Here is a 22,052-nt window from a genome sequence, read left to right on the forward strand (position 1 = left end):
TAAAGTGTCTTTATGAAAGTTGCGAAAGGTTTTACCAAGACTAAGTGTAAAATCTAGTAGCTTAGTTAGTTTGAATTAACAGCCAGTAGTAGGAAGAAGTAATTTAGACTTGTTTCTTCTATGAACTTTTCACAGAGAGATTATTTGAAGGCTTATTTTTCTGCAGGTTGTATTAGCCTGATACAAAGTTTCACACCCCAGATGCTTGCCTTTCTGAGGGATGGAGACTTAGTACTTCAGCATCATGTCATGCAGTTTGGCAAAAAACACTTTAGCTAGTCCATATCCGTTGTCATAGATTACTTCTTCCATATACATCCTGTACTACTGGAGCATAAAATGGAGTTGCTTTTGAAGCAATATTTAGAAGTAGATTGTATATTTTGATCTGAAGATATTGAAAGTAAGTTTAGCTAAAATATTTTTTCCAGTTCTGTAGCAAGGCAGTCTGAGAGAAATGACCTTCGTAAATTAAAGAAATATTAATTTGATGTAGCCTACGATACATTTTTGAAGTTAACATGGACACCGGAATAAATTCATAAGTAATTCTTGAATAGCTTTATTGTATATATGCTATTAGTATTCCTTATGAGAAATAAGATGCATGTCCTACCTTTACATATTTCTTGCCTTCAACTCTGGAAAAAGTCTGGCCTTTTTTTAGTTCCTTCAGCATAATTCAGTTGTTTTTTCTTCTTACCCCCACACCATTCTCCCAAAGACTACCAGCAGCGCTTTCTAGCCCTTGTGCATCCCTTGAGATCCATCCTAACAGAGGGTTACTGTTTTTTGCTAGAGAGTGTTCAGGCACAGTTGCTGAGGTTTATTTGGTTTGTTTTTTTTCAAAAACTTACAAACACACCTTTTTGTCATCCAAGAGTTTACAAAGATTGATTGTACCTTTAGTGGGGTCACTAAGCATTTTAAGTACAAATGAAAGTAGCTTTAAATTTCTTCATCTAGACCTGTACCTGTATACAGACCAAAAGAACCTTGCCAGGGCTCCCTTTAGATTGAATTGCTGAAGTAGATTAATTTCTTTCTTCAATGCTTTTACCTTCACATTTGGCATTCCTTTTGTCTCAATGCTACTTGGAGTTTCCTTACAGTGAAGGAACTCAAACAAGCGGTCACATGCTATAGCAGAGGAAGTGCAACAACTTTCTTTGCAAGCTTGTGGATCCTCATGGCTACTGCTGACTTCTCAAAGAGGGAACCACTTTCTTCAAGTAGAGGTTTTCCACTTGAAAGAAAAAGGCAAAGTTCATTCTCAATGTAACAGGTCTCAGATCAAGCAGCCAGATGAGTGCCTTCAGTTTCTCACGTGGTGCCAATGATGTTAGTTTTGCTGGCACTGCAACTTCATGTAAGAGCATTCTTGGCGCCAGTAATACTTTTGTCACCCCAGACTGTTTACTGTAGATGTGGACAATAATTGTATCAGCATTTTAGATGATCCGCTAGACCAGTCAAGAAGACAGTATGAGCTTTGTGGCCTCCCATCTTCATGGCAAGCTAGTCTACTTTTGTTGGAGTAGTCATGCCTATCAGTTTGTCTCCCCTCCCTCCCATTTGGATTTGTCCATGCATTATGTCAAAATGTTTAGCATGTCATTGTCTCTCTGCAATGATGTTTGTTTTTCACTCCACAAGTACAGGCTGTTTCTGGATGCTTCATTTTTATATGAAAGATATCATAGACTGGTTGGTATGGCTAACAAACCTCTAACCACTCTCAGCACCTTTCTAGTTGGGCTTAAGGTAACTGCACTTTAAGGAACTCCTTTTTGCTACATATTTTGGACCTTTAAGTTTAAGACCAAATCTAGAATATTGGCATTACGTTTTTCTGTTAAGTCTTTTTTTTAGTGAATCTAATAGTATTGCCACTTGTATAAACAACTTTTCTATAAAGCATCATTCCATTTAGAATCTGGGAATGTAAAGACTCTGAACAGATCAGTTTTCCCTTTTTTGTCATTAAGAGTTTTGCTTGCAGTGACATGCATCCAGCAACAAAGCACTTATGAAGCGTCAATACCACATGCAGTGCTATTTACATTTTTGGTATTAAGAGAGTTGGAAGCCAGGCTGTGTTACCCATTTTCAATCTCTAAGGGATACTTAAGAAATGTTTAACAATTCTGGTTCTTCAATAATACTTTTGCCTGTGTATTAGTTGTATTGAGAGGTTCTATTCCTATTGCATTCAGGTGGTTGGTAGTACACGTCTTGTATATACATGTGAGGTATTCCTTGCTTTTTTAGCGTGAGGAGAATAAACAGCCTTTGTTATATTACAATTTTTTATATTCTACCTGAACCAGTGTAGATATTTAATAAAGCACCACATTTTTGGAAGTGTTTTTTTAAGAAGCTGGCCCATTCCAAATAACTGTGGCAATAACTTATATTTCCTAATGTTTTAGGATAGCTGTGGGAGTTTAACATTTGAAAGTATTTCAAGGTGCTTGCACTTAGAGCAAAGTTGTGCTCTTTAAAGTCTAATCAGTGTCTTATTATGTTTATTCATCATATAATCTTTCTTTCATGCCTTTACTGTTTTGTAAATATCTCATTCATTATAAATCCTCTGTAAATGAATTGTTGGTATCCTAAGGAGACAGATTAGTTTAGTTCATAACCGAATTGGAGACAAGATGGTCTTGTTACTGATTACTTTAAGAAAAACAGAAGTATTGAGGTTGAACCAGTGCAGCTAAATAGGTGTAACCCACTTTCTCCTGCATCTAATTTAATGTGTAGTCAAGCTGGCTATTTCTTATGTTCATGTTCTCCTTATGAAACAGAGATTTCTCCATCTTTCCCACATACGGGTATTTAGAAAACCTGCAATGTGTAGAGTTGTTGGGTTTTGTTTGGATTAAGGAATTTACGCAAAATATTGAGGGTCATACTAAGTATTACCTAGCTGTGTCTTTTACAGTAATAAGTCGACAAGCACGTTTGATAAATACAGTTGAAGTTAAATTTTGATAAAATTCTTCCCCTTCAGGCTAAAGCACAGCGGCACAGGAAATTTTCAGCTCATTAAGAATAGAGTTGGTGGGTTAATTGTCTGCAAAGACTTAATCAAGTTTATGGAAGTTTGTGTTTGATATGGAGCTGATGGGGGGGGCACTAAGATGCCTTCTCACAGCACAGAGCGATAATTTCCCAACTTACAGTCCACAAAACACTTAAGTGCATATTACTAAACTCTCTTGATCAGTTGTATCTGGCTTTTCTTGTTAATATATTCCAAATATTGTTACCAGTATTCTAAAATTTAATAATATCTTTAAAGAAGACTTGAAGATAAAGAACATAAAGTCTGCAAACAAGCCTGTTTTCCAAGATGAGTTTACCTTCTTGGATCTCTGACATGTATCACTGTATTATTGTAACACTGACTGCCAAATCCTGCTTGTCCTAGTTGCTAAGTAGTCTGTTGGTTTAAATGGGAACTACTTTTAGCAGTAATGAAACATTTTGCCCCAAGATTCTTTTAAAAAAGCCATTCAAATGGGGAAAACTCCTATGCTACTTTGCATATTGCTGCTGGTGCTAAATCAATTGAAAAATTTAGAATCAAAATAAGTTTTGTAAATAGAATTAATATTTATGGCCTGGTCCTTTTGACAGACTTGAAATTTGTCAAGTTGCAAAGATTTCTCATGGCCTTACGTTGAGCTTCCTTTTTTATATATTTGGATTGAAATTCATTAAAGTAAAGACATTCATGTGGCTGGCTTTCTGTGCTGCTTTCTGTAAAGCAGATTACATTCAATTTGTGCATTTGATGACATGGATCACTTTCCATTTCTAGAATTTCAGTTTTAAAACTAGCTTTAGATGTTAATCTTCTACTTTCCCATGCTTTGTCATTGTAGCTGTTTAGAGTAGACAAAGTTTTAGTACCAACTACTGTGGGCTCATCGTGTGTCGTTCTGTGTTAGCACTTCAAAAAGTACAGCCATTACTGTAAGTATTTACCATTTTTGTTGAAAATTGTGAATATTTAAAGTTAATTTTAAAGGTGTAACTTGTTAAGTAATCCTATCCATAAAATAAACTGAAATAGGGGTTCTGAATTGTTAATCTGGAGTAATAACCGTTTTAATCTGTTCAAATTTCACTATTCCTTCAGCATGGATGTTTTAGACCTTTGTAAATACAAAGTCTTTAAGCAGTTACATTGGTTTCAGATTGAACATTACAAAAGACTCATTTAAACACAGATATTTTTAGGGAATGAGGATGTTTGGAAAAAACTAAATTCGCAGTACCAAGAACCTGAAAATTTGTGTTACTTTGGTGTTCAGATTGAGATGGGACATAAGCAAAAAGTTATCTCTTGTATTTTCATAGTCTGCACCATCTGTTTTTACATTTGTCATTTTAACCATATGTATTTTATCTCTTAATTGCTAGGCAATTTTCTTACCATATGTAGGCCTTCTAGTGACCAAATCATACATTCAGAGTTCTTTTAGTTCCTTAGCAAAAGGAATAGCAAAACCATAAACTCCAAACCCATGTGAGGAGGATGTTCTCCATAAGAGCCATTTCAGTTAAGTTGCCTTATTCTATTGTATTGTACTTATGTTATGTCTGAGCTTATTTGTTTACTGTTCTGACACTGAAGATACAATGTAAAAAGTACAATGTGCTGCAAATTTGTATTAACTTTATTAAATTATACCTTTATGTAAACTGTAGTACATCTCTTGTAAATTGTTTAATTTATTTTTTCATTTTATAGCTGCTCATTATTGAATGTACAGAATAGATTTAATGTAATTAAGTATTTTCATTGTGGCCAAATTGATTGTGCCTACAATGTAATCCATCCCCATCAAAACTGTATATAACTCTTTACTGCTTGCTTGCATAAATGAAGTTTGGATTTAATTTACTTGTTTGTACTGTATTGCCATAAGCCAACTTCAATATGATGGACCTACTTTTTTGTAGTTTATTTTTCTGGTTTTGTTACTGTTTGTTCAGTATGAATGTTGAAACAGTACTCTGTCTTACTTTTCCTAATAAATAACTCCAGATAGTTCAGTCGTGCCTCCATTGTTCCTTTTCTTTGTGCTCCTTTGTTAGTCAATATGTAGCATCACAGATTGCTGTTGTAATTGATATACTTGTACTGTTGCATATAACTTAACAGTAGGGGAACATGATGGGACCAACTCTTCAGTTCTTCTTCCTGTAGAGGAAAACTGTAAAGAAAAGATTAAATGTGTTTATGGTATAACTAAATTTTGATGTAGCTGCCATTTTTTAAATGTACAACTCATAAATGGCCCTACATTGATAGCCTTGAAGAATAGATCCTATGCAACAAGTATGAGCCTGACGACAGCAATGTAAGCTTTCACATCAAAACTATGTTTCTTCCTACGTTGGGAACCTATATTGGTTCCTACACTCCTGAACAATTTACTGCTACTTGGCGGTATTATACATTGATACATCCTGGCTGTGCTTACTCAGACTGATTTTTTCAGTTCAGTTAAACACTCACTTGTTATACTGGCCGACTAGCTCAAGATTATTTCAAGAATTCTAAATTACCAATCTGAACCCTCTTGAGCACAAGATGATAATGCTCCATCCTGGAGAATTGTCCTTTGTTTATTATCCAAAGAGCCTAGTTTTGTTTAGCTCTGAAATTGTTTCTACTGAAGTAATGGAAATTTAGAGTCCTTACAAGAGCACATAGCTTTTAGGTGCATCCTAATTAGTTAGCTCTCTGGGCTGTGCCTTAGAGTTTATTTTACAAATACTGCAAAATGAGAGATGCAGTTAATACTAAAATGACCCCCTTAAGGTCATTAAGAGGTGTGCTTCAGCCTCTATCCTGAATCTTATACTTTCATCCACAATCCTGACAACCAGCAACTTTTGACCTGAGGAGTTCCACAGCTTCTTGGGATGTAAAATACTTCTTTCTCCATCTCTAGGCCCTGGATGAAAAGCAGCATGGGTAGAACGTGCACTGAAGTTTAAAGTCATGATCCACACTAGCTAGCTTATTCCACTAATCCTTACAGTAAAAGTTCTTTCCATGTGTATGTTGTTAACCCCAAACATGAGTTTTTAAAAATCCATGCAGTATTGCTGATGCTAACTTGATTTTTTTTTAATTTATGTGAATTTTATGTTAATAGTCCATGATTAATCCTCTACATATTGTAGAGCACAGGCAATAGGATCTATATTTCAAAATACTACCTCAAATCACTTTACAGATTCATGTTAAATAGCAGTTTTGGATCTCTGCACCCTTATTCATATTCTAATGTAGTGGCTGTCTTGAAATAAACTAGTTTAAATCCTCTGCATATTTACTAAATGATTTTCTTTGGGGGTAGAATACAAATACCCTTGTTGGTGGAAGCTAAGTGAGAGGGGAACGAATGGATGGGTGAGGTGTGTTTTTTGGCTGGAGCTTGATTAGAGTGGTAGGAGGAAGTAGGGGAGACCTGAGGATTGGAGCAGATAGGTTTTTCGGGACAACTAGTGGTGTGGTGGAAGGGAGTTTCAGGAGCAAAGGGTCAGGGCTAGAGTTGGTAGCAAAGGAGATCAGGATTGGAGGTTGGACTGGTCGGCATCTACAGTTTTGTCTGTAAATGTCAATTTTTGTTTTCAGTGGTGATTGGTCTAAATCAGGAGTTGGCAACCTTTCAGAAGTGGTGTGCCGAGTCTTCATTTATTCACTATAATTTAAGGTTTCGCGTGCCAGTAATACATTTTAACGTTTTTAGAAAGTCACTTTCTATAAGTCTATAATATATAACTAAACTATTGTATGTAAAGTAAATAAGGTTTTTAAAATGTTTAAGAAGCTTCATTTAAAATTAAGTTAAAATACAGAGCCCCCCGGACCAGTGGCCAGGACCTGGGCAGTGTAAGTGCCACTGATAATCGGCTTGCGTGCTGTCTTTGGCACGCGTGCCATAGGTTGCCTAGCCCTAGTCTAAATCCAAACATCCCTGAATCTGAAAAGTTACATCAGATTTTGTGGCTTAGACAGCCCTGATTTTCAATAACTTGAAGCAGAGCTATAGTGAGGAGAGGCTTCAGGGATTTTGTGGGGTGGATATATTGTCAAAACTACAAGCTCTTGGTTTCATGTACCTTATACTTGCTGATGTCCTTTTCCCATAAAAGACAAAGATACCTTTTGGAAGATTTAGTTTTCCTGGTTACAGCTGGGTAGCTATTTTAAATGAGTTTGGAGATACTTTATGTTGAATGGGGGTTACTGTACTGGTCACTGGAAAAGGCTTTTACATTCAGATGTTCAACTCAGCTGAGGTGTTTAAACCCTCATATTAGTACCTACTATGCAAGAACAAGGACCTAGGTTGCTTTATGAAGTATAATAAATATTTAGGTCTAGCCTAACCCTGGAGACTATGAAAACCTTAAGAATGACTTCCTAATGCCAATGCTGTCATGTTTCCATGAAACTAGGTAACTTCACATTATTTTATCCATAAGCCTATTCAGTCAGTTGTCCCAGTATAAAGCTAATCTTGTGAAGCCAGCAGCATGGTCTTTTAGTAATGTAAAAATCATTAACTTCCACCTACTTTTAGAAATATAGATAATTGTTTCCCTCTGCTCTACTGTTGGGGAAGTAGAACCAGATCTGTCAGTCACTGGGGGAGGGTTTTAGCTTTCCCAGTTTACACTGCTTCCAGGCACAAGGTTTCCCAGCCAGCTGCTTTCCCTGAACCCTGGCACATAGGAAAGATTTTACTGTGGATTCCTTTCCTTGTCCTAGCTGGGAATCTGTTTTCAGGAGCCTGGTAGAGGCTACAGTATCTTACAAATCTACTTTTCGTACTGTGTTTTTTTTCCTCTTAATGCAGGTAAAGATTTACTTGTAAATTACTTGCGGCATCAGTCTTTGAGATTACTTCTGGGATACAGCAGGACTTGCAAGGAACTATCAGTTATAACTGAGGAAAAAATGTGGAGGACAAAGTCATGAAACAAAAGATTATTTTATTTTTTGACAACATAACACTAGCAAACCTGTCCTTTTGATTCCCTCCATTAATTAGATTAATTAGGACCCATCTCAGAATATTTCCTGAATGACTTATTTTGGAGGTACTGAATTTAATGCTTATTTCAACAGAGCACCACAGTCTTCTAACCAGCCCTGGTGTGGATATACATTTCCTTAGCTGCTTTGTTAAACATTTCCTTATTAATCAGACTGTTCAGTCCACTGGTACATCACCCAGAATTAAATAAAGCAAGTGTATGGAGTTAAATTTAGAGTGTCATTTCAGACTAGTGTAAAAAACTTGTGCAGGAGAGTTGTATATGATGTGTGGAAAGTACAGTAATAAGTTTTTAACTCATGTATCAGAGGGGTAGCCGTGTTAGTCTGGATCTGTAAAAAGCGACAGAGTCCTGTGGCACCTTATAGACTAACAGACATATTGGAGCATAAGCTTTCGTGGGTGAATATCCACTTCATCAGATGAATGTCGAACAAAGTGGGTATTCACCCACGAAAGCTTATGCTCCAATACGTCTGTTAGTCTATAACCGGGGTCGGCAACCTTTCAGAAGTGGTGTGCCGAATCTTCATTTATTCACTCTAATTTAAGATTTCGCGTGCCAGTAATACAGTTTAACGTTTTTCGAAGATCTTTCTATAAGTCTATAATATATAACTAAACTATTGTATGTAAAGTAAATAAGGTTTTTAAAATGTTTAAGAAACTTCATTTAAAATTAAATTAAAATGCAGAGCCACCCGGACCGGTGGCCAAGCCACTGAAAATCAGCTTGCATGCCGCCTTCAGCACGCGTGCCATAGGTTGTCTACCCCTGGTCTATAAGGTGCCACAGGACTCTGTAAGTTTATAATTGTGTTCTTAGGTTTCCCTTACAGCTCTCACACTGAGCCAGCAGAGGGAGCAAAGAGACCACCCATTTTCTGTAGTCTGTACCGCAGCAATACTGTTATTTAGGCATAAAGTCCCTTTCCTCCTTAAGGAAAGTGTTTTTGTTGACTGAGATCCTAGTGCAGTTTGAAGTTAATCTTTGTTGATGGTGGCTTGTGTGTAACAATTGGTTCCACTCATGGCTTTGGGATTTGAGATTCCTGCTGTCCTCATATACAGGTATTTAATTCATAACATGCTTTGGTACATAAAGGCAGCTAGAGTGCACTGAGCACTGGACAAGCTTTAGAGATCTTGGTTGTAATGCCTGATGATTGCTGACACTGTGTGGCCTTCATCAAGTCTTTTTAACTAGCTTGTGCATCAATTTCCCTGTCTATAAAATGAGACTAGTGCCTCCTTTGGTACCTCAGGTACTCTAGCTATAAAATGGGAATAGTTGCCACCCTGGTAAAACCTCTTCTGCCTTGTTTCTTTACAGGTTCTTATCCCACACTCATCACTGTAATACCCAAGTGCTTTCCAGTAATGCATTAAGCAACATGACTAATGCCTGTCGCATGTTCTTCATTCTCACTCTCCTCACTCGGAGAAGCGTGTTCATTGGAGTCGTGTTTTGGTAGTGAGTGCCTTTTATTTTGTTTTTATATATATATATGCCTGTTCCTATGTGTTAGGGAAGGTCAAATAAATGCAACTTGCACTTCTAGGAAAGGTTTGTGAAGTTTGTTCCAGTCTCAGACCACCTCTAAGAAAATTCTTTCTTCGACATGGATGAGCTTTGCCCTTATTCTAGAAGGCTCCGTTGTGCCAGAGCAGAGTTGTCATCCTGGAGCTTTAGATGATCTTTTAGAGATTCTGGGCCCAGACCATGGAGCGCTTTGAAGATAAGGACTGAGACCTTTGAACTTCTATGGGAAGATAGTGTAGAGAATGGAGGACAGGTCTGATGTGCTCACAGTAGCCTTTGTTGCTGAGGAGATGCCCTGCAGCGTTCTGTACTAGTCAGAATTTCCTAAGTGCTGAAGGCTTCATGCCTGAGGTATAGTGTATTGATGTAGTCTAGCTGAGAGGTGATGCGGGCCATGTCATTCTCTGCTTAGGGGAATCTGTCCCATCATAGCAAGTAGAGGTGGTATAAAACATTACACATGGCTGCTGCTATGTGAGACCTCAGTATCTGCAAGGAATTCAAGAGTATGCCTAAAACTATGGGTCTTAAGATTCAGATGAAGAGAGTAGTATTTCCATGTAGAGTGTGTTTATGTATATGTGTGCATGTCTATATAAGAAAAAGCAATTATAATCAGAAGGGTCAAAGAATTATAAATGATTTTACCTCATCTGTTATGTCTAAATTAAGTAATGATGGAAGGAAAACCTAATTAAATTTCTGTGCTAACAAATTTCTTGTTAACAGACACAAACCTGTTCAGCCTTCTAACTTTCCATTCCTTTTTAGAGAGGTAAAGCCAAGCAACATCCCAGAAGGAAATCTGTACATTTAAACAGAGTGTTTACGTCTTCAATGATATTATATTTTTGTCGCTGAGCAGCCCAACAAAGTTTTAAAGTTTTAAGTGAGAGCTGGGCCTCAAGCCAGAAGCTGAGCACACCCCAAATGTAGGGTCTGGAGGAGCAATACAGTGTGCAGGAATAGCCTGCATCAGAGACTGTTTTGCTCTCCTTTGCTGTGAGCTCTCATTATTCTGGGATGGCTTGTTAATAAACCACTCAATCTGATGTTTTCTTCTTTGCTGAGTTTTAAGCTCAAGTGGGCTTAAGTTAAGTAGCTCAGCTGTCTGCACAGGCAAGTGGCATATCAATGCAGCTGACAGTAAATGTTGTGCTGATTGATTTGTTTATTTCTTGCATTGGTATCCTAATGAAAGATGATGCAAGAAGGCTGACACCAGATTGGAACAGACACCTGAACAGAATCACCAGAACAAATAGGCGGGGGGGGCGAAGGAATCAAGCCAGGCAGAAAGATCTAAAAACAGTATCCAGCAAAAGGTTTTAACAATTTAATTTAATTATTGCAACGTGTGTGCAAAACTTGACTCCCAATTAATATATGTACACACCTGAATCATTCCTTTTTACACCCCATTCCCACATCCCCAAGGGGAGAGAAACAGAGAGGCTCCTGTGGAACTGTCAGGTGGAAGGAGGCAATGTCCCAGGAGACACAGAGGAGAGAGCAGGCTTGCCATCCATACCTGAACATTGCAAGGGAGGGGGAAGTAGGCAAGCTAGTGCCCCTAAAACCATCAGCAGATAAGGCTGCTCTGTATTCTGCAAAGGATGAGTTTTGGCAGGCTCTAGTTGCTTCCCTCTCTCCCAATGAATGTTTCTGCCCCTGAAGTTGTTCACTAGCTTAACTGATGAATGAACACAAAATGGGCAAAAATAGTCTGAAGTGAATTCATTAAAAAATCTGACCAAATATTTGCAGAACGTATTTTGCTAATTTGCCTGTGACTGCAATTAGATGAAAATAAGATAATTTAGGATTACTACTGGGAAAATATTTTATCAGATCTATTGCAGTCTTGAATAGACTCTCACAAGAAGTATTGGAAGGTCACTTGCGTAATTTCAAGGGAGAATGAACAACTGATTTCACATTTTCCATTAACTCTACTAGGCTTTCGATAGACACCCATTTACTTCAATGGGCACAGGAGCAAGTGCCTAGAAACATACTACAGGGGACAGTCTTCTTTTGGTAAGAGCATATGCTATCTGATCCAATACTAGCTCAGTCCAACTTCTCAAATACTTTCACTAGTATACATACTCAGGTGACAACCATGTAGAATCCAAGAGATTTTACAAGGAATAAGATTGCTTCATTCCCCAACTCTGAAGGAAAAGAGCAGCTGATAGGTCAGTGAACTGCTAAAATGTATTTGACTTGCCCGAGTATGATTGTTTTGTGCTGCTCGTTACATTGCAGCTGTAACTCCTCTTTCTGTAATCAGCTAATCACTTTATCAAATCATTGCTTTAACAAGTTTTATCTTTGCATAGCTTTTTCACTGGGTTTGACTTTTATGGACCCATATATTAGAAACATAACTGAAGATAACATTAACAATCTTAAATAAACTGTCTTTTAGGAATAACTTTCATCCATATTACCAAAGTTTTCCAACTGTGAATGTAATGACTACAGAGTCCAGATATTTGTAATGTATAATGGACCAGGACAGATACTCAGCTGCTGTAGCTCTATTGAAGACAACAGTACTGAAGTCAATGGAGCTATGCTAGCTGAAGATATGGTCCAGTATTTAATAATTTAGCAGTTTTGTGTAGCAGGTCACACAAATCAATCCTCGTCTTTGAATAAAATCTGTTTGTATGAATCATTTTCAATTTAAGGGATGTCTTTTTAGAAACTTATTATTCATGTTGTGTAGTTGATTTCCTAAATCATACAGTATCGTTGCTCTGTTGAATGACTGATTATTTTTTTTTAGATCAGAAGAATGGAGAGACACTTCCATTATGAATTTTTGGATAAAATTGTGCTTAAATCTATGGCACTTTGGGAATTTGCACTCCTTTGTGAATATTTGGCAGTTGTCTGAACACTCATGAATAGGTGTAAAACCAAAATGTCAGAGCACTGGTGTTTTTATTCACAGCTCAATTTATTATTTCATTTCTCTTGGGAACATAAGTGAACGCACTGGGTATTTAAACTGAAGCACTAGAAGGTAGAATTTGGGTCAGTTGCTGCCTGTAGGGTAGGTGTTAACTTGAAACTGTATTCATATAAATACAACATTGATGATATCCTATAGAAGGAATGGTATTAGCACACACAGGGGTGAAAGGGGAAACACATCAGGAGCAATAATAGCAACAAGATGGTAAAGGGCTGACTTAAAGGGACACAGTCAGGTAGCTTGGGACCAAATCTGAAGTCTTATTAAACTTAATACGTTTCTTGCATGATTTAAGGACAACATGGCTTGAAACATTCAGTATTTACTGCCAAACATTGTAGCATTGTGCTGCCAATGCCTAGGGTATGTCTACACTGGAGCTGAAAGGTGTAATTTCATCTTGGGCAGACATACGCTCACTAGTTCAAATTGAGCTAGTGTGCTAAAAATAGAAGTGTAGCTGCCATGGCACAAGAAGCAGGATGGGATAACCATTCTTAGTACAATCCCATGTGAGATCCTAGGTGCATACTTTGGCAGCTAGCCCCCACCACCACAGCTACATTTTATTTTTAGCATACTTGCTTGATCAAAGTTAGCTCAGTGATGTCTACCTGAGCTGGAAATTATACCTTCCAGTTGCAGTATAGATATGCCCTCAGAACCAGAAAGTGGAACTAAGCAAATGAGGCTGACTAATCTATTTCTATTGTCTAAGCTGGGTCAAGTGCAAAAAATGTAAACAGTAAAATGGGGAAATATTAGATTTTCACAATTCTTTCCATTTTCTTGATTTGAGGCATTGTTAGTCACAGGTAGGGATTTGCAAGATGTGAAAAAAATTATTTAACCACTACAGGTTATTTCTCTGTATGAGGTTCATAACAAGTGAATCTATTAGTGCAGTCAACAGGCCAGGAAACTGCAAGATATCATGGGATTTGTAAAGGCAAAGATAGAAATTTGCCACCAAAGTTACTGGTGTTACAAAGTTACACATGAACAGTTTCTCCTCTTAATTATTGATAAATATGCCAATGATAAATTACAGTTTTCTGCAACCTGGATATTTTTTTCATCTAGGGACACATCACTAGTAGTTTCATTTCCACTCCATGAATGCTTCTACACTTTTGCAGTTTGTCACATCTACATTTTTCTGATCACAGTGTGGCATGTAGTAAGAATAAGAAAAAAAAAAAAAGGTTTGATTGAGACTAGGTCTCTTATAAATCTGAATTTATTCGGAATGTAACCAGAAGCAATGGGTTTAAACTGCAGCAAGGGAGGTCTAGGTTGGACATTAGGAAAAAGTTCCTAACTGTCAGGGTGGTTAAACACTGGAATAAATTGCCTAGGGAGGTTGTGGAATCTCCATCTCTGGAGATATTTAAGAGTAGGTTAGATAAATATCTATCAGGGATGGTCTAGACAGTATTTGGTCCTGCCAGGCGGGCAGGGGACTGGACTTGATGACCTCTCGAGGTCCCTTCCAGTCCTAGAATCTATGAATTGGTCCCTCTGCTAAGTGCATTAAGCTTGATTCAAACCAACATCTCCGAGAAAGCTTGGAAGTTAGATTTCTAGAAAACCCAAAACAGACTATGAAATCTTCATTAGATATCACCCTGGTGATTAAGAAATGGAACAGGGCTAGTCTGGAGAGGCCTAGCAACACTGATTTTTGTTTACTTTAAACTCTATACAATTTGTTCTTTGGTTTTTATTATATGATTCTTCTGCATATCAAAAACAGGAAAGAAATCAATCACAGCAGTGCTATTTGAGTCTAAGAATAGTGGTAACAGTAGTTTGTTTCTATTTCACTGTCTAACTCAGATTACTTAATGAATCCTAACAATGCTTGTGTGAAGTAGATATGATCCCCATTTTACTGATGAGTTTACAGAGTAAACCTAGACCAAATCAGCCTGGTGTAAAGCATGAAATTCATCCCTATAACAACTGACCATCAAGTTCTCACAGAGATCCTGCAATCTATAGGAAGGGCTGCTTGGCTTGCTCAGCGGGATTCTACCACCTATCACAGCAGTAGTGGTTACCGCCTTATTGGCATTGGGTAAGGGGACCCTTGCTGAAGTTACTGAACTATGCTGTTTCCTTATGCAACTTCATCCAAAGCTGTCTCAGGTCCATCCATCCATCACCTCACTGCACAGTCTTCAGAGAAGGTTCAGTGACAGAGGATGCTTAGGAGAGTCTTTTCCATCTTCTGGTGATAGCCCAGTTCCAGATTCTAGCAGTGGAAAATGGAGGCTTTGGACAGGGTGATCACTCATCCCAGTCTTGTTTTGGGCAATTCTCTTGTCCTTTAGTTTCTCAACAAAAATAGTTTTATTCCCCCAAACTCAAAACGTAACTGCATTTTGACCAAACTGCCCAAAACACGTCACATAACTGAAATGCAAATGAGGCTGGGTTTTTTGTAGCCATTTCCCCTTTGCTTACCAACACATGCTGGCAGAGAGCCCCCTCCCCAGTGGAGCCTTTGTCCCAAAGTTCTGGGCCACTCTTCTCCCATTTCACCAACAAATATCAATAACAAGCTCTCTACTCTTCAGGGCTTCAGGCAACAGAGTCTCTTCATTATTAGCTTGTGAAGATGAGTGGGACAAAATTGTTTGGATAAAAAAAAGGATATCTCTTCGTTCAACCCTTCACCCCAAACTAGAACTAAGCCTTGAGGCGGTGAAAAGTTTTGATAGCTTCCCCATGTTTTTCACTTCTGTGCACCTATATGTATCTGGGGGCTGGTTGGGTTCAAAAGCAAGCGTGTTAAAATACAGTGAGAGAAACTCATCTCACAGTAGTTCCTTCCCAGTTGGTTTTAGGAAGTAAAGAAAACTCAGATAAGACTGTCCATTAGATTTTCAGCCCACTTTTGTACAGACAAGAGGTTTGGAGCAGTTTCCATAGATACAGAGAATTATCCATAATTTTTAGTGATCCTCTGCACCAAACTTTGCCTTTCACTAGTGAGGATTTCAAGCCTAGATTTTCCATGTTCCAAGCCTACACATTAACACCAGAACCAAGAGAATGAAGGAGCTGCCTGGATTTATGGGAATATAGTCAGTGGTAGAACTACCCTATCACAATCACATGCTGCTAGTTGGCCACAGAGACAATACCACGGGGGCAGAATGTTATGTAAAATGTACATTATAACCCATATTTCTCAAGTCAGGTATGTGCCATTATGTGTATGGGGATAGTTTATTTGTGCTGCTAGCTAGTGTGCATCTGCCACTTAGGTATATGCATGTATACATCGTGCATGCTTTCCCCTGTATTGGTAAGCACAAGAAAGACGTGATGCTCCCCAGAGCTGTGAGGGATTTCACCACCCCCTGCACTTAGTGTGAAGCATTCTTGCCTGATGCCTGCTGTAGCTCAGCTCCCCAAAACCAGCAGCCTCTGATCATAGCCCTCTCCCTTGTGCAGACTAGTTACACACCAATACCTGAACTCTTCTGCAAGCAACCTCTTTGGTAACATCCAGTTTCTGACACTAGACAGTCACAGAAATAACCTGGTAAGCTGAAGATCCAGTGTACACACAGCTTGACTGGCAAAACTCAGGATCAGGTCCTTTATAATGCCACAGCACTAGAATCTACTTATGGTGAAAACAAATATGTTTATTTACAAAGATTAAGGTTTGAGAAAGTGTGTGCTCTAGGAAAACAGGTGACATATAAAACCAAAGGAATAACACACTTCCTAGAGTCTAATCGTAACTCTTAACAAGCTAAAATCCTGGTCTAAAGCAATTTCTCACCTAAAGCAACCTCCCAGCATCCATAACCTACATGAAAGTTGGATCCTAGACATGAATGCAAAAAGCTCTGGCCTTTCTGTTTCCTTAGTGAAGGATGAGAAAGGAGTCCTTTTTCCCTTCCTTCCTGTAAACCTTTGAAATGCCCCTTTTGAAATGCATCCCCAGATAAGACTCTTCTCCCCATTTTCTTGTTCTCCAGTGTGTTCCCTCATGTTAGTTTCACATCTCCCTGTCAACCATTTTTTCCTGTTGATTTTACATCCACATGGGGTTTCCATTGTATTGGCTTTACAAAGCTTAACTTACATCAGAGACAAAGAGAGGTGAATAGGCATGCTGCGGTCTGGCGGAAGACCTGTTTATCCACTCTGCCTTTAAAACTTAATTTCAGTAAACACACACACAATTCCTTACACAGAGTCAGTCCATACATTTCACAATAATATTAATGACCAGTGTGTCATCGGCTTTCATTTGATCTCTTACAAGACACTTTGTGGATAAATACTATATAAGCAGTGTGTTGGATGTAGCAAGTTTGTCAGGCCTGATAGGCGCTGCTGCTGTGGTGAACCTTTTGCCACCTGGCATCAATTAGGCCTCTGCATCACAGATGTATGTGAGCAACAGAGCATGCCTAACTTTGAAATCTGGCCTCGTCTATGTATGCCACCTTGGTACATTTCCTCTGTCCTCCCAAAGGAGGGCTCATCAGCAGTTCCCATGCTGAAGTCTGATATGTACATTCACATGCTGCCCTACAGATTATATATAGGCATGAATTTTGATCCCTATGTGGACCAGGCACCATCTAGCAAATGCAAGAGTCTTGGTAGTTCAAAGATTCAGAGAGACTCTGAGTCACTGAAAGTTAAACAAACCTTTGAGGTATAGGTAGCCCTTCTTAGGGCTAAGCTCATTGTCCCACCAAAATTGTTTTTCCTAGGTGCACTAACAGGTTTAAACTATTAAATTGTAAATCTGAGCTGATGCTATTCCAGAAAAAAGGCATCACTGATTTAGTCTTCCTCTATATAAATTCTTCCATATGGAACCTATTAATAAGTTCTAGACCAGATATGCAACTATGAATGCATTGGATCAAGTTTCTTTTTATCATAAAGCCCCTGAGAGCAATTTAGCTTCAAATGTGGTTTTGGCAATGGTCTTATCTTTAATAGTTACATTGCAAGAGATGCTGCAATACGCTTCTCTTTGCAGGATATATAATCAGACTGCTTAGGCTACTATGTAAACAAAATATTGTCCCACAGAAACTGTTCCAGGAAGATTACACCAAAAAGCTCCAGACCTGTGGCAATCTGCAATAAAATGTGAACATCTAAAGTAGCATCTCATTTTTTTATGTAGCGATGGAATTAAGAACCAGTGTTCAGTTGTACCTACTGAACAGAACTTATATACACATACTGCAGCTACTTACAAATCAAGTTAATGTAAAAAGTCTACTGCAGTCTTACAAAATACTTCTTTTGCAATACTTCTAGTTTCACTCCACACTACTTACTCACTGACTACTGAAGTCTCCAGTTATTGATATTAATACTACTGACTTGCAAGTTAAACCCAATGGGTAAAATAACTTCATTGGAGCCTTTTCTTTTTGGCATCATTCTAGTTCACTGTCAATTATGATGATATTTGTTTGGTTTGTGTTTCAATTCACACCATTAAATGAAAAACTGCTATAAAATATCTGCTAAATAGCTAAGTGAATGTGAAAAAGCTGTTATTTCCTTTCACATCTTCACAGAATCTTAAAAGCTCCAACACCAGAAGGTAAATAATGAGTCCATATTCTGGAGGGCTCAACTTGTCATATTTTTACCACTTGGGGTTGAAAATACTGAAGTTGTATTTTGCTTGCTCTGAAGAGCCATTTCTGCCAGCTCAAATTGTTGTGTAGCAAGGTCTCATGGTAGCGTCTCCCTGGTGCAGCTGTACGGTCATGTTTTAGAATTAAAACAAGGCTTGTCACACTTTAATAAAACCACTTAATATGGTCAAGAATTTTTGGTCCACTAGTTCTAATAAAACAACTGATTCAGTTTCTGCTCTCTGATTATTATGACCAATATGCAATGTGACTAATCACTAGAGATTGTGAGCAGTCAATTGACAACCCCAAAACCAAAGATTTTTCCATTTTCAGCAACTGAAAGCCAAAAGATTTCAGCTGATTGTGAAAAACAGAACAAAAAATTGTTTTTTGACAAAGACATTTCCCACAGAAATGTCCCTTTTGATTAAAGCCTTTTTCCACTGAAGTGTTTTGAATAAAAAAAAACCTGACCACCTCTACTAATTATGTATCATGAATGGTTAGTGGGAATAGTTTATAAACCAGTAATCTGATGATTAATCCTCCAAAACATATGCCCTCTCAAACAACCATTATTCAAGGGACATCACCCATTACAGTCCCAAAGTTAACTATGTTCTACATAAAGTTGGTGTCCCCACCACTTATTGTTGAAAGTTATTTACATCAGAAGTGAAGAATCGTGAAACTGAAATTATAGAGAGGTTTATTTACACCAAAGGAAGGAAACAGACTACACACTAGTCTGAAACTGTTTTGGCCTATTAAATTTCAGTGGTTTTGGTTGAATTTCACTTTCAATTTTGTGGAGTTGTTCAGAGTTAATCTCAGAGGATGCAAACATCATACAGGTGGACTTTAAATACCAGTTTGCTTGAATTTATCCCCTAAATATAAAAACTGCCTAGCAGTGCATATGTGAACAGTTGGTCTGCAGTTAAAATGAAATTTATAGCTCTCCCAGGTTCTCAGTGTCCCACGAGCTTTGAATTAACTATAAAAAAACCTCTGCTTCTTCTATAAAGTCACACGGCCAAGTGGCTGTTATCTATGTAGACTATATACTACCCAGAATATAAACTCAGCTATGTATAACAAGGAGTCTGGTGGCACCTTAAAGACTAACAGATTTATTTGGGCATAAGCTTTCGTGGGTAAAAACCTCACTTCTTCAGATGCAGGTTTTTACCCACGAAAGCTTATGCCCAAATAAATCTGTTAGTCTTTAAGGTGCCACCAGACTCCTTGTTGTTTTTGTAGATACAGACTAACACGGCTACCCCTGATACTTGTCAGCTATGTATGTGTGTTACCGCTAATTCTGCCACAGCAGGTTTGGGATTAACTCAGGCAATGTTATTCTTCTAAAGGAGTATGTTCCAAATCAGTTACCCTGTGCTCCCGTCAGGTTCTCTTTCAGAAGAAAACACTAACTGGGTCTAAATGTTAAGCAGCCCTTTGAGCTACAAAGTGAGTGACATCAGCCCATGAGTCACATCTTTGGATGGAATTCTTTCCTTCCACTTCAGTGGTGGGGACAGATGGGTGTTTTCAGATGACAAGAGGAAACATTGGGAAAACTCAGTCATGTGCATTCCCAAAGCATGTCACAGTTAAACAGATCTCAGAGGCAGGGCCATATTGGCATTAGAATCATGAAGATACCTACATTCACTTTTACATTTCTCCCCAGACAAATTTATTGTGGGCGGGGAAGAATTGAGAGGGGATTTTTTGTTTTTTGTTAATGTTTTTAAGACAAGGAAATGACTTAATGTGTTTTTCTACTGTGGAAAAACATGAATCTGGAGTCATTTACAATATCACAGCAGAGGGAACTGGGGAAGTCTCAGCTGAGTCAGAACAACTTACATCCATTAATGGCCACCCCCTCAAAAAATCCCCTGCATCACACAGGCCCTGATTTGGTGATATGCTGAGCACCTTCAGCTCTTATGGAAGTCAATGGAGGGTGCTCCAGACACCACAGACTCAAGCCCCAAACGTGACAGATAAAAAGGCTTAGATTCAAATGGCAAGAAATACATAGCTGAAGCTCTCTAATTCATTATTTCTCCCCCGCTGTTGATGTTTGATTTCCCATCCTGAACAGAATGCCTTGAGTGTACATCAGAGAGACAAGTCGTTACATTCCTAGTTTTATTTAATATCCATTTCTCCTGCTGAAGAGGATTATTGAAAATTAAGCTTTCCCACAGATTTTGTTTTAAAAATAAATATTTGTCATCAAAGACAGGTCCCTGTCTTTTTAGGGTGATGACACAGCTGTAAGTGTAGTTGCAGTAAGTGGCATTTGCATACTGGCAATAGTCTCAGGATTTTTTTCAGAATCTTTAAACATTCTTCCTAAAATGACAAGGAAATCAGCCGACTGGAACAGGGGCAGAGGCCCCTGGAGCCGTATTACTAGAAAACCTTGAAATAATATCATAATGCATATTTATAGTATGGCAAAGGCTAGGTAGATTGTGGCAGGGGACAAGGTAATGCTTACATGAAGGCCAGGGAAGCTTCATATCCTCCCAGCAACACCTGAACCAGCAATGGCCAATACAGAATACCACTCATGGACTATGAGAGAGACAGCGGGAAGTCTCAGCTGTTTGCTATGGTACAGGGGGTTCCTGATGAAGTATGGGAAGTGGAACTCTTGCCGTAGGGTTGGTGATGTGCTCTACCCAATCACTGACAAATAAAACCCTTTATCATACAAGTACAATTGCCGGAAATAAACAGCACCCTTGAGCCTGCTAGGCTCTCAGCAGACTGAGGAGAAGGCATAATCCCTGCCCAGACGCTCATGCAATCTAAAGATAAAACTGGGGAGAAAGAGACATGCAACATACAAGCAGAATATCGAATTTGGGCAAGTCTTGGTAATAAAGTTAATTGGTATTTTTACTCATTCAATTAGGTTGAGTATGTATTCAACCTATTCAAGAACTCCCCAAGCTAGTCAGTATAAGTTAACTGGCTTTTCTCTAGGCATTATGGCCAATGTGCATCTTCAGGAGATACTGAGATGTGGCCCACAGTATAAATTTGAGCATTGGCCTGCTAAACCCAGGGTTGTGAGGTCAATCCTTGAAGGGGCCACTTAGGGATCTAGGGCAAAATCAGTACTTGGTCCTGCTAGTGAAGGCAGGGGGCTGGACTCAATGACCTTTCAAGGTCCCTTCCAGTTCTAGGAGATGGATATCTCCAGTATGTTCTTGTTCTTTAGCTTATGGTCAACTGCCAACAGCCCCAGAGTTCTTCTGCAGCCAAGAAGAGTTAAAGTGCACATCTTTGAAAGGAATAGAAATCCCCATGTCTCATGGCATAAACCAACCTGTAATAAGGGGGTCAGCAGCTTTCCCTACAGGCAGGTTATTCCCTAACTGCCTATTGCATCATTTCTTGCCCTTCCTCTAAGGCTTTGGTACAGGCCACTGTTGGAGATAAACTGGAATAGATGTAACAGGGATCCGATGCAGTCTGGCAATTCTAGTGTTCTTAAGAATTAATTTCAATAACACAGAAAAATGGGGGTGGCTATAGCAGACTTCTCAACTTTGCTATAGCCTTCTACTATGGCAAAGATAATATTATGCCCTTTTATATAAAACACTGTCACAGAAGGGTCTCAAACAGGATATCTGCTAATTACACCTCAAAAACATCTGTGAAATAATTATTATACCAATTTCACAGACAGGAATACTGAGACAACACTTGCCACGTTGCACATCAGCTGCAGAGCTATTAACAAAATCCCA

The 22,052-nt window shown here is 38.5% G+C and overlaps 1 long non-coding RNA gene across 1 annotated transcript in view; it reads right to left on the minus strand.

The window, feature by feature from the left end:
• Positions 1-4,266: 4,266 nt before the first annotated feature.
• The window catches only part of LOC135973157 (uncharacterized), a 33,109-nt gene continuing 15,323 nt past the window's right edge, over positions 4,267-22,052 (minus strand). Inside the window, exon 2 of the long non-coding RNA XR_010589858.1 lies at positions 4,267-5,234. This is a non-coding gene — a long non-coding RNA (uncharacterized LOC135973157). The remainder of the gene's footprint in view (positions 5,235-22,052) is intronic.

The sequence above is a fragment of the Chrysemys picta genome, chromosome 8 (assembly GCF_011386835.1).
Source record: "Chrysemys picta bellii isolate R12L10 chromosome 8, ASM1138683v2, whole genome shotgun sequence".
NCBI lineage: Eukaryota > Metazoa > Chordata > Testudines > Emydidae > Chrysemys > Chrysemys picta.